The 12,760-nt window shown below is 48.1% G+C and overlaps 1 protein-coding gene across 6 annotated transcripts in view; it reads left to right on the forward strand.

Moving 5' to 3' along the window:
• The first annotated feature begins 525 nt into the window (after window positions 1-525).
• ELAVL2 (ELAV like RNA binding protein 2) overlaps window positions 526-12,760 on the forward strand; it is a 140,789-nt gene continuing 128,554 nt past the window's right edge. For 2 of the 6 annotated variants that reach the window (XM_041760475.1, XM_041760479.1), the window contains exon 1: window positions 526-1,082. The gene's annotated coding sequence lies outside the window, so the exon portion shown is untranslated. Of the gene's footprint in view, window positions 1,083-4,173; window positions 4,193-5,679; window positions 5,768-12,760 lie in introns of those variants that run through there. The other 4 variants (XM_041760474.1, XM_041760477.1, XM_041760476.1 and 1 more) reach the window with 3 other exon arrangements.

Raw genomic sequence — 12,760 nt, forward strand, 5'->3', positions numbered from 1 at the left:
CTTAATTTCTAATACAGAATACTGGAACACAAATCGAAAAAAAAAAAAAAAGCATGCGGGCAAGTAATGGATGTACATTCATCCCTTTCACTCAGATCAAAGAGAGGGAGCTCTCAATGACTCATACATACCGGACAGAGTTTAATGTTATAAAGAAACGTGCCAGAGATGCGGCAGTGATGGCAAGGAAAATGAGCCTTTCGGAAGCAGAAAGATTTAAGAGGAAAGAAGATCATGCCACATCGCAAACTCTGATACTACAGTTCCAACCCTCCCACGTTGCTCTTTCCATCTCTTTTCTGCTTCTTGCATTTCCCTTCGCCGCCTGTGTTAAGTGTGTACCTCCCCGCACAACTTACCTTGAAACGGGACTCCATTGAGCTCTGGAGAGTGACACAAGCTTCGGGCCAATCGTATCGGGCACGCTCGCCCGGGCGGCCTCAATGGAAGCATCTAGACCAATCAGGGTCCTGGGGAGATGAGCAAGTTACGTTGTGGCGCCACTCGGCGTATACTTCCGCGCGTGCTGCCCGGGATAGGAGCCTGGAGAGCAGCTGCACACACGGCAGTGCGGAGGCAGAGAAGGGGTTGGTGATACGGTGCTATAAATCTGTGGTCCAGTCCACCTCCCTTTTAAGACGTCCTCCCCCCTTATTTCTGTTCTCAGTTAGAGATGCAGCAGCTTACTCCTGTAGCGACCTACTAAAAAGCAACAAGGAGAAAGACATCGTCTTTTTGAAAAAACGTTCTTTCGTCTCTTTTCTTTGTTCCTTCGTTTGTTTTTCTTGCCCCTTTTTGTTTAGTTGAACGGCAATAGGAGGATAGTCTCTCCTTCTTTTTTAAACTCTCTTTTTTAAGTTCCCCCTCCCCTTTCGTATTTTTTTTTTTTTCTCGCCATTTCTTTTAGCGTTGGACTTTGGGGGTCGAAAGAATTTCTTTTTATTTGCTTCTTTTAAGCCGAGCACAGTTTAGGTTTCGTGCTGTCTTAAGAGAACTATCCAGCAGCTTCTTGCTCATCCTTATTGGGAGAACTGCACCGTTACTTTAAAAACACACATACACAAAAACCTTAAGGGAGAAAGGTAAGTTTCGGTTTGGTTTCTTTAATCATTAGTTGCAGCGATGCGCTGGCAAACCCAGAAAACCTGTAAGTGAGCGGAATACAGAATATGAAGTTAATTGCACATGTTTATCTCATTTCAAAGCTACTGCTCTGCTTTTTAATTCTAGAGAGCTAGACTAAAAGACGGTGGACGCATGCTTGACGTACTGAATTTTCGCAAATGTCAATGGCAGAAACTTAAGTGGTAAATGTGGCTAGAGTAGAGCAGGGGTTCAATGGGAGTCTAGGTGTTGAGTGAGGATTCAGGATTGAGGTTGGAAGTTCATTTCACGGGAAGAGAGGGATAACTTGGGCTTGGGGGGGGGGGGTGCATGCCTCTACTTTCGCACAGCAACCAAAGGACTGGAGAGGCTTTAATACCATCGAGGGGAATCAGAAGCTTGGACTTGCAGATTAGACCAGCGAAAACCCCACACCTAATTGCATTAACCAGATAACATGTGCTGGGGAGATGGGATTGCCAGATGGAATTTAGATGCTGCACCAGGCTGCTAGTTGTAGTTGAGTGAAAAAGTACATGCCGCCTGAGGGCTAGGGCTGGGCTGGGGCTAGGGTGGGTAGAAGCTGTCAAAACTCATCATTGCGAGGTGTGCGGGCTCTAATTCACGGGCGCCAATTACCATGATTCTTTTTTAAAAGAAGGTAGCCAGTTTAGGGCCGAATTCTTAAGCCTGTACCGGATATGAGATTCCCTTTGTTCAGAAAAGCGTAAATAAGATCCTTGGAGCTGTGTCTGTGGAGTGGCGGCTGCCTGGGAGCCTTGCTGTGCTGGGCGCTGGGAAGTGGATTCCAAGCCCTGTCCTTGGTCCTACGCGGCTGACTTCGCCTTCGGGGCGAGGGGGAACCCCTTCGCAGCCGCAAGGATTCACAGCTACCCCGGGAGCCAACTCGGCTACGTTGCCCTCACCCCTTCTTACCGCCCCCCCTCCCCCGAATAGCTATTGTTAAACTGACGCCGGGAGAAAGATGGGGGGGGGTGGTGGTGAGATGCTGGGCAGACACATGCTTCATTTTAACTTTTGTGATTTCTCAGGGTTTGGGAGAAACCAGCTGGCTTTCTACTGCGGAAAAAGAGAAATCGGGGTAGATGTGGGAAAAAGGGGGAGGGTGTTCGCTGGGCGGGGAGGACCGAGACGGTGGCGGTGAACGAGGTGCTGCCTTTGCCGAAAAGAAGTTTAAATTATTGGCACGAGGGGGTGTGGGTGAGTGTGCATGAGAGCGCCGGTGTGGTGCTTGAGGCGGAGAGAATGGGGGAAAAGGTACAAAGCCGGCGGGGTGGTTAATTTCTCCCTGCTCTCCACCCCACCCACCCTCCCGGGTCTAGAAGCCAACTTGCGGGCCAGCCTCCAGACTCGACCGTGCCGTCCCCGGGGCGGTGGGGTCTGGGGATAGCAAGGTGGCAGTGCCCTGCACGGGAGCTCCGCGGCGAAAAGGACCTCGCGTGGCCATTGTTGCTTAATTTATGCCCAGCACGTTGCTACGTACCCACCTATTTCACGTCTGTAAAGAATTAATATGAGAGCTATACAACTGTGGCAAATTGGAGGTTGGATACGTTCCCCATTTGCCATTTTCAAGTACGGGTTAGCGAAACTGATGTCGAGACTGGGTATTTTCTCTCGTAAAGCCAGCTGCAGATCTGGCTTCATTGTGGCCAGAGAGAAATAGTCGACCATTTAGTATTTACTCTTAACCCTGCTGGGATGGGATGAATGTCCCTTACTTTCTCCCCGAAATGCATGGGTTCTTCCCCTCCCCCACTCACCTACAAACTCTCCTGTTGGTTAAGATTCTAAACCTTTAGCCCTTCCCCACATCTCTCTCTCTCTCTCTCTCTCTATATATATATATACACACACACACATATATATGTATGTATATGTATATATATCCTGGATGTTGGAAATAGGAGGGAGATGGAGATGGTTTATTTCTTAGGCCTACACTGCAACCTATAAAAATACAGGCTTAAAGTGGATGGGGGGGATGGTTACAGAGTAGACAATAGTAACCGAATAAATTATTTTCCTAATTGAAAATAAGTTCCTAAAGGTCAAGAAGAAAGTGTGCATGTTTTAGGGGTGGTAGAGTAGAAAAGCTGTTTGGGCCTGTAAGACTTACTTCGTAAAATGGCTTCTTAAATGGGACATCTGAAAGGTTTGTTCAGAATCTAAACAAATAAGTCTGTAAAACCAGAACATGTTGAGTGTTTAAAAGTCACTTTTGGAAGATTTAAAAAAGGAACTACCTCAGTAATTGTTGTCATTCCCCGAGTCTGTCTGTCTTAACACCAATCACTCCTGGGTTCTTCCCTCTCTTAACCAAGTGTTTGGACACTCCGTTTTTAACCTGCTCTGGAGTTCTCCACGAAAAACGCAACGTGTGCAGGTGGAAGTGGACTGGAAGACTTGGGTAACTCTGTGGAGAGGTCTCACATAACTTCAGGAAGTCAGCCTCAGGAAGTAGGGCGTAGGGCATTCTTAGAGTTTTAGGCTTGGATTGGCAACTGTGGTAGGCCCATTTTTACCTAACGTTGGAAAACAGGCATTTTTAGCAATCCCGCCTGCCTAGCATGGGCATGTTATCATTAACTGTTTAGAGGGAGGTCAAAAGAGGCGCAGGCGTTTTGAGCAGTTTTCCCAGTAACCCCGCACAATGTCAATTAAGGTCATTTAATTGCTAATCGGATTTGGGGTGACAACAGAAATGCTGATATACAATCAATTAGCTATTTCTGGTGTCCCCAGTCTGGGCCCCCCAAATCGAGGGATGGATTGTCTTCATTTAGATTAGGGTTGAGCCCCTTACTTTGCTATGCCTGATTTGACTTCGCCCAAGAGGGCAGTTTTGTCTCCTCCACCGCCGCCCTGGGTGAAAGGAGCCCTTCCTCCGTTCTCCCCCCCACCCCGCCCCGCCCGTCGCGTGGGGGCGGGGAGCGCTGGGCGCCCTTAGCGGACCTTGCTGCATCAAGCCCGCATCATGCCCTTGAAGCTGTAACCTCGGTCACGTTCTTGCGGCGACTCAGTCGCCCACTGCTCAGTTCCTTTCGCTTACCTCCTGCGATTTCAGGTAGGTATGACAGGTGCTATTTTAAGTGCAGTTTTTAGGGGGGGGGGAGGGTTAGAACAGAAGCCTTCGCAATGAAAACAATCACAACACGACAGGTGCTCTCGTAATTAAGCGGCCGAGCAGGTGTAAAAACGTGCTCCCACCGCGTGGCTCGGGGTCGGTTTTGGCTCCCAGTGGCGGGGCTGGGTCCGAGGACGGGCGCAGGTTTTCCTGGGGAAGGCGATTGAGCTGGGCGTGGGGGCGGGCCGAGGCCAGGCGGCGATGCGACGCCCCCTCGGCGAGGGGTTGGCCGTGTCGGGGTAGCGTGGGGGGCGTTGGCGGGATGCGGCGAGCAGCAGCCTCTGGTGTAGTCGAGTGCGGGGTTTCCTACTTCGCGTTTGAAGCGGAGTATAGCACCCGCACAGGTACTGGGGCTTATTTGGACGTCAGGTGCCATCGGGAGAGGCAGAGAGGCGGCGGCCGGGGCCAAGCCATCTAAAGGGACCAAGGGCAGGACCCCTCGGCTGTGAAGTGGGGGGCAGGAAGAGCCGAGTAACTCTGCTTCTGTGCGTGCGCGTGTGTGCGCGTGTGTGTGTGTGTGTGTGCGCGCGACACACGGCCGCACCAGTGACCCCGCGCCAGTCGCTCGCTCCGGCTTCCCGTCAGCGCCTGGAGCCTCGGGGCTCGCAAACTCGCACCCGGCATCGGCCGCCCCCGGGCGCGCGGCGCTCTCCGCGCTGCCGGGGCGCCCGGTCCCAGACTCGCTCGGGGTCGGAGGACGCGAGGCGCCGAGCCCAGCGGCCGCGGCCGGGCGTCTCCTCGCAGGCACCGACCCGCGGGCGGCCGGGCAGGGCACGCGCCCGCCGCGGCGCCGCTAACTCGCCGCGGGCCCCGCCTCCTGGCGCTCGTCCCAGCAAGCCCCTCCTCCCCGCCCCGCTACAAACGGCGGGACCGCGGCGCCGGGCGTCACTGGGGCAGCTGCCGGCCGCGCGGGGAGCCGGTCGCGGCGCGAGGCGACGCGGGCAGGGCGGGGGCTCGCCGGGTTCCAGTCGCCTTCCCGCCTCCGCCAGGACTGGGGCCGCCGCCGCCGCCGCCGCCTCTGCGCGGAGCCCGCCCGGAGCGACTCCTCCGCGGCTGTGCACGGCCGGCGGCGCGAGCCGTAGTAGCTGCAGCCCGAGTCGCAGCAGGCAAGTGCGGGGGGCGCGGGCGCGGGCGCGGGGGCGGGGGCGGGGGCGGGCCTCGGCTCGGCGTGGGGCGCGGGGGGCGCGGTGCGGCGCGGTGCGGGCGCGGGGGGCGCGGTGCGGGGCGCGGGGCGCGGTCCGGCCTCCGCGCCGTGGGAGCCCGAGTGCGGCCTCGGGCGGGGACGCCGGTGGGGGCGGCGGAGGTTGCGCACGCGAAGTTCCTCGAGCTCGGCCCCGCGCGGCGGGAGCGCAGGGACTCGGGCGCCTCGGCAGGTGGCGCCGCCCCGCCCGTGGGCACGAGCCGGCCGGGGGCGGCGGGAGCCGAGCGGGCCAGTCGCGCCGGGCGGCGAGCTCAGGCCTGGACGTGCCCGGGGACGGCCGCGCGCGGCGCCAGCAGAGCTGCGCCGAGACGCAGGTGAGTGCTGCGGGGGCCAGTGGGGGAGGGGCCTTCCTAGAGAGGGGCCGGGCTCCTGGGCGAGACCTGGCCGCCCCGGCTCTCCAGCCGCTGGTGCCCCCTGGGCTCGGCGCCGCCTCGCGCGTGGTCCTCGGGGCGGCCGGAGGCTCGGGCGGCCGCGCGGCGTGCGGGGGCGGCGTGGGGCCGGGGGGCGGCAGCGCGGAGCCGACGGGATCCCCCGCCCGCCGCCCGCCCGCCGCCCGCCCGCGCCGTCTCGGGGTCGCAGCGAGCGTGGCGTCCCGGGTTTGCGCGCGGGCGGTGCGCGGGGCGGGAATCGCCGGGCGGGCCGAGCCGGACCCGGGGCTTGGGCTCGCTGCCCTCGGTGGCGGCGGCTGCGCCTCCAGCCCCGCCGGGGAGGGCGGGCAGCCGGGTCGCGGCCCGTGCTCCGGCGTGTGTGCGTGCCCTGGCGCGGTGGGTGGCCCCGCGGGGGGCAGCGCGGGTCGCCGGCAGGTGCTCCTGCAGCGGTCGGACGGCGACCGGCGGGCGGTCTGTCCAGCGCGGTGCTGGAGGGCCGGGGCGCAAGACCTGGGCTCTAGATGCGAGCCGCGAGCACGGGGCTGGAGCCGCCCAGATGGCCCTTTAGAGTAGCGTGCGCTCAGAAACATCATCTTTATCCTAAAAATTTCATCTCTACGTTTTCTGGGAATGTGGGAAAGGAGGGCTTGTCAGGGGGGACCTATCTGTGCTCTTTCATTCCCTCCCCGAAGGATGGGGCTTAGCAATGCTACATGAATACGCCTCCGTCAAGGACAAAGAGTTTTTTGAAACTTATTTATTTATTTATTTATTTATTTATTTAATTTATTTATTTTTGGTGGCCCTACCTATAGTGATTCTGTCCTCCGTACAATGCACCTCTGCCCCAAACTTAGTCACATTTGTCTGTCCGTTTAAAACCCCTCCAGTTCCATTGGGGGTGTGATGTTTCCCATCTCCCTGAAAAAATCGGTTTGAATTACCGGTTAGTTTGCCCTTGAAGACAGCCTTCTCAAGAGCCGTTTCCCCAGACTCCTTTGAATTTTCCATTAGTGCTAAGCTCGCTCTTCCTTGCGGGAGCTGACCTGGAGTCTCCATTTTGGTGAGCGATGGAAGAGCTTGCCCGGCTCTACTTTCTCATCTAGACCTTTGGGTCTAGGAATGGTGACTGTTTTTGCTGGATGGATTGGAACATTCTTACTGCATGTGTTTTCGGGTTATTCTTTATAAGAGGTTTGTAAGAATGTTGATTTAACACTGCTCAGGTGGGGGTGTATGTGCATACTTAGAGAAAGTTCCTTTGGAAATGGGAGAGGAAGGAGGGGGCGGGGGCGGGAAGAACAGGAGTCTAGAAGGAAATGGCTGGGGTGGGGTAGGGAAAATTAAATGATGAGAAACATTACATCCAGTTTGTGATTCTTCTGCCCCCCCCCCCTTTTTTTTATCTTCTTGAGAGAATGTTTTTATGTTTGTATGATCAAAACTGGCCACTTATTGCCTATTTGGGTAACTTGGTGCTGCCACCTTTCGGGGAATAGGGTTTTTTATTTACCCTTCAAAGACAGCCTGAGGTATTTAAGGCCCCCCTTTCCTGTGTCTTTAGGTGTTTCCTCCACTGTATAGTGCTTGCTCTTAGGAATCAGGTCAGCTCTTTTAAACTGTATACAATGTCCTTTGGATGAAGAGAGTTTTAATTTTAGAGTATGCTTCTGGGATAGAACAGATACCCCAAACCGGTAAGTGTAGGCCGGACAGTTAGGCCGGACCTGTCTGTTATATACTACCGAACCTTATTTTTCAGGCTAAAAATGCATGGGTTAAGAGTTTTTTTTGTTTTTTTTTGGGGGGGTGGTGGTGGTGGTGAGGGTGGGGTTGGTTCCCTGGTTCTGGTTAATGCTTCTTCCCCAGAGAAGCAAAGTCCTTCTCTGCCTGGGTTTTGCACTTTTAGTTATGACCTATCTCCTACTGAGGTATGGAACGGCAGCGCTCTAAGTGGCATTTCTACTAACCCATTCCTTAACCTACCCTTTTGGATCTTTGTATGCAGATGTTCCTGGCTGATTCTTTTTACCAATTTCAGCCATTCTAGCCTTCCATGCTTTTCTGGTTGACATTATTATTTAAAAGATAACTGCTTTCCATCCCTGCTCCTCACCTCCGCCCAGCAAACCTCTCTTTCTTTTATTCTAGGAGCAAGTCCCAAGTTTTCTTTAAGGACACAACAAAGCCATCCAGAATACCCCGACTTCTAAACTGGGATCAACTTTTCTTTGATGAGGAAAAAAAAAAATTTTTTTTTAAACCTGGGATGCTTTTCAGGTGGTAGCATGGCACAAGAACACCACAGTGACACGTTACTGTTCATGTTCTTTTTTTCCCCCAAAGGACTGGATATTCCAAAATAGCATCGCATTAAGACTAACTTCACTGTTTACCATTTTGATAGATTAGTCTGCCTGGTAGGGTCAGTTCTTCTGCTATCATTTGAAGTCTTATTAAAGCTACCGTTAACACATTCTTTTTGCCACGTTTTACACCAATAACGTATATTTGGAAAGAAGGGAAATCCATGGTACTTAGCCTGGTCAGATAATTGTTTATGATGACATTGAGGGGCTGTATAGGTGAGGTCGTATGAGGCCTGGGTGATATGCCCCCCCCCCCCCCCCCCCCCCGTGGAAAACCAGCCTATAGCCATCTTCCTCAGCTTTTTAATTTTTTTTTTTTTTTTTTTTTGATATTCAGCTGGACAGGCCAATAATCATAGTAAGCTACCACATTTGAGGTTTGGTTTTTGTTTTTTAAACGTGAGTCCTCGGTTGGAAACAGAACTGCTTTATAGGCATATAACCTGTGCAGTCGTAACCACTCCCCCTTGAAATTCTTAAATTTTTGAACTAGCGGACCCTCTACTTTGATCTTGTACTGAGATCCACAGATTTACATAGCTTATCCTGTAAGGAATACAGGAAAGCTGAGAATCCTAAAGCAACTACTGTCCCTATTATCATAAAGTAAAACTAGTCAAGAAAATGTCTAATAAAGCTTAATCATTGGTTAATATTTTTAGCTGCCAGTACTGCTGTTTAACGCTAATATATAATTGTTTGAAAGTTTTATGCACTGGTGATGCCACACCCAACTCTTGAATTAACTCTGTAGAGGATATCAAACACATAGAATATTCACTTGCTTTGGTCAGTTTCATTTTACAGATGTGAAAGTATTCCCTGGCTCTGGTTACTCACAGACCCATGTGTGTGTACTTTAATGCCAAACTCACTGTTTTGTACGTTTCTAATTTGGGAAGAACATTTTAAGTTCTATTTATTTGATTTTATATACTAATTGGTTTGCAACGTTAGTCGATTTTTCTTCTTGATTTTAAGTAATATAAATCTAAGTAGAAACAGAAGCGGTTTAAACTTGAAAGGCAATAATATTTTTAAGGCTTTTGTGTATTAAAAGATAGGCATTTTATCATGGTTTTACATAGCATTGGTAGCTTAGAATCTGAACTAAAAATAGCAATTAGTACAGTAAAATACTATGGCAGTTTTATGGCATATGTAGGAAATTTTTCAATAACGGATTTGATTTTTAGCATGTATGATGCGTACCATAATTTTAGTAAGATCACAGAATATTTTTTTAAGAGAAAATGACTTTATCTTTCCCCTTGCACTTTGTATCAAACAAAAGGTGACTTTTCTGTAACACTGTACTAGTTGCATTCCTATAGACATCTTTCCCTTTAATATCAGTGCTACCTGTCCAGAGATTGGGCTCCATTAATATATCTGTTTTTGGTAAAGGTAATATTTTCTCAGACTTACGGGTTAGGTTTTGAATGCATCAATTTTATTGATACTCTTTTAATTGTATGTTTCCCATTTGAGTGCTGCTGAATAGTTTTGAGTGGTGCATGCGGGTTTTCCTTGTAACAAATCTTCATATAGAGAAGGATGGGTGCTTTGGGAAGGAGTGTGATAAGTAAAATAACCAAGATCATAGCAGTAGGTGCCAGGAGGTTAAAACTAAACCAATTTGGAAGTTACCTTATTAATTTCAAGTAACTTTTTTTTAAACTTGCACTTTTGTAGTACCTGTGTATTTTCATATCTGATTCCCATGATGTCAGTTTGACTGAAAATGTATAGCAAATAAGGTTTGACAGACAAGACCCCCCTTTCCTACTCTTAGAGATTTATTTGGAAAAAAAAAATTAACAGTTTTCCTCAATAGGCATATTTATTATGAGACAGAGTAATTATTTTGTTTTCTAACATGTTGAAGGTTTTGCTTTCGATCAGGTAAGTTTTGAACTCCTGAGTTGAGATAGCTGTATTTTTTCCTGGTCTAATCTAATAATAGTGGTAGGTTTATACCAGCCTTTTCCCTGGATTTAAAGGAGTCAGTCTCATAAAAAAAAAAAAAAAAAAAAAGAAAGAAAGAAACTTATTCTACATGGCTGGCTTTTCTTTTCCTACAGAATTTTTGTTGTTGTAGGCTATTTGTTGCTGGAGAGGATTTCAGCAGCTTTAAATACTGTATTAATAGAATATCACAAAAATCCATATTTTCATAAATATCAAGCAGATTAACCTTTTAGAATGTTATTTCATTTTGTTTTTAGTTAACAGTGGTCAAACTCACTTCAAGCTTTATTAGACATTTTCTTGACTAGTTTTACTTTATGATAATAGGGACAGTAGTTGCTTTAGGATTCTCAGCTTTCCTGTATATTTGTTACAGAGTTTCTGTAAAATTGACATTTCTTGTTAATACTAAGTTCTGAGTCTCTTTGAGCATCTGAAGAAATTTGTGGGCTCTCTCTCCCTAGAGAAATGCATATACACCGAAATTTCCATATGATTTTTACTATCTAGATTCTCAGGATTCCATAGGGTTAAAACGAGGTTCTACTTGGGGAAATAGGCCTTCGAAAATTGGAATTGTCTTCTTACACAGGTGAGGTTAGGGGGAAGCCATTTGGGTCAGTTCTTGTCTGCTGTAGCCTTAGCGATGTGGGCTTTTAGCTTTCATCAAAGGCAAACTCTAAGCTTCCTTGTCTCCTCATGGTTTAAAAATCCATTCTGATTTTGTAAACAAATATTACACATGTAAGGTCTTGTGGTGAGCACAGTGCTGCCAGTTTAGTTACTGAGTTGTCTTGCCTCAGTAGGTTTTGTCACTTAGGTTGAAATTGTTAATTTAGCAGAGCCAGGTGGAATATGCTAGGCTGGAAACCTGAAGTTTCCATTGTCTGTTTTTTAGCTCAATTACTTATGTCCTTGGTTTCTTAACCTTTTTGAGTATTAAAAACCTCAACCTCCACATCTCAAGGACAAGGTGAAGATGAGCATACTGACGTATGAGATTTTTGGCAGTGGATTGACAATGTTTACTGAATTGGAAAGGTGGTAATTGGTGGTTCCCATTGATTAGTTTTATATATTTGGCCTTCGGTGAGTTATTATGAACTATAATTTTTAGCAATTCTTTATAACATGCCATCGTATAATTCATATTTCTGCCATGAAGAAAAAAAATTCCCAAACTGTAGGGGGAGAATTGTGCCTTTGAACATTTCAGTATGGAAATAGGTATAAATATATCTATGATGATGAGATTTGGAAGGGAAGTTTAAAATGCATTTTTTTTTCTGGAAAATATAAATAATGTTAAAAAATTACATGTGAAATTATGAGAATTTAGCTAGCTAACATTCCAGGAATATAAATGTCTTAATTTAAATATTCCATCTTTTTTTCAATGAGAAATCAGATTTTTAAATTTAAGCATTTAAGTTAAAATAATCAGTCCATATTTTCCTGATTTGAATTTTGTTTGATCTCTTATTAAGGATCTCTTCGTATATATTACAAAATGGAGTTTATATAGAAATATGTTATTTTTTTTCCTGCTTGTTTTCCTCTCCCCACCCTCAGTGAAAAGTCATTGGTGGATGTCTTGTCAAGTCAGTTATTGGAAATTGTTCACTTGCTCAGTTTCTAAAGGATGTTTAACACTTTTTTATTTGGGTGTCATTTATGTGTATCAAAAGTATAAGAAAGATTTCTCAAGCAAATCAGTGTATTTGAAAATAAATTCAGGGAATTGGATAAGTTGGGGAAAATATTCCTGGAACTGATTGTACCTGATTTTGAGTTTACTCTGAGCTACTTTTGAAGTCAGTTTTTAAAAAACTCACTGATGCTGCTTTTCTACTGGAGGCACCTCTGGTGATGTGAGAATCACCCATCATTATTGCAGAGCTAGCTAGACTGTTTTAAGTATACAGAGTTTATTACAGAGTGAGCAAGTTTTTATAACCTATTTCCAGGTAAGGTCTGTTTCTGTCTGAGTTTACTCAACACCACCTTCTTTCCCTGAGGTGCTACTTACTGGTCGCCATCTTATTTTGTTTAAACCCCTGGGGTCCTATGTGGCCTATGGCTGTGAATGACTCATGGACTTTTCCCAAATACTAGGTCATCAGCGCTTTTGACTTTCATCATTCCCTGCCATTGACTCTGCAAGGAACTTGATCTATCCACAGCCTTCCTCTCTTCTCTTTGACACCTCTGTGCCAGCCCTCTGTCCCTCAGTCACCTGTCTGTGCTTCTGAGCCCTGTGGTAGTTCTACCTCTGGCCTGGCAATTCTGGGTCAGGTGCAGCCTAGTCACCTGTCCTTTTATTTTTTCATTCGGCTTCCACCTTTCCATTGGCTCTTAAGCAGTTTGCAACATTTTACTCACTGAAGAATTTCTCTGTGACCAAGTGAATTGCTGCTATTTAAGAGGACAAAAGGGTATCCATGGACAAATAGTTTCTGCCATAGGTCCCAGATGATGTCCAGAGGTTGCATATGGTCTGTAGTTGTTTCATTTGGCCTCAACCATTCTTTAAAAACATTTTATTTGAGAGAGAGCATGTGAGTGTGAATGGGGGAGGAGCAGAGGGAGAGGGAGAGAA

This window comes from Vulpes lagopus, chromosome 7 (genome assembly GCF_018345385.1).
Source record: "Vulpes lagopus strain Blue_001 chromosome 7, ASM1834538v1, whole genome shotgun sequence".
NCBI lineage: Eukaryota > Metazoa > Chordata > Mammalia > Carnivora > Canidae > Vulpes > Vulpes lagopus.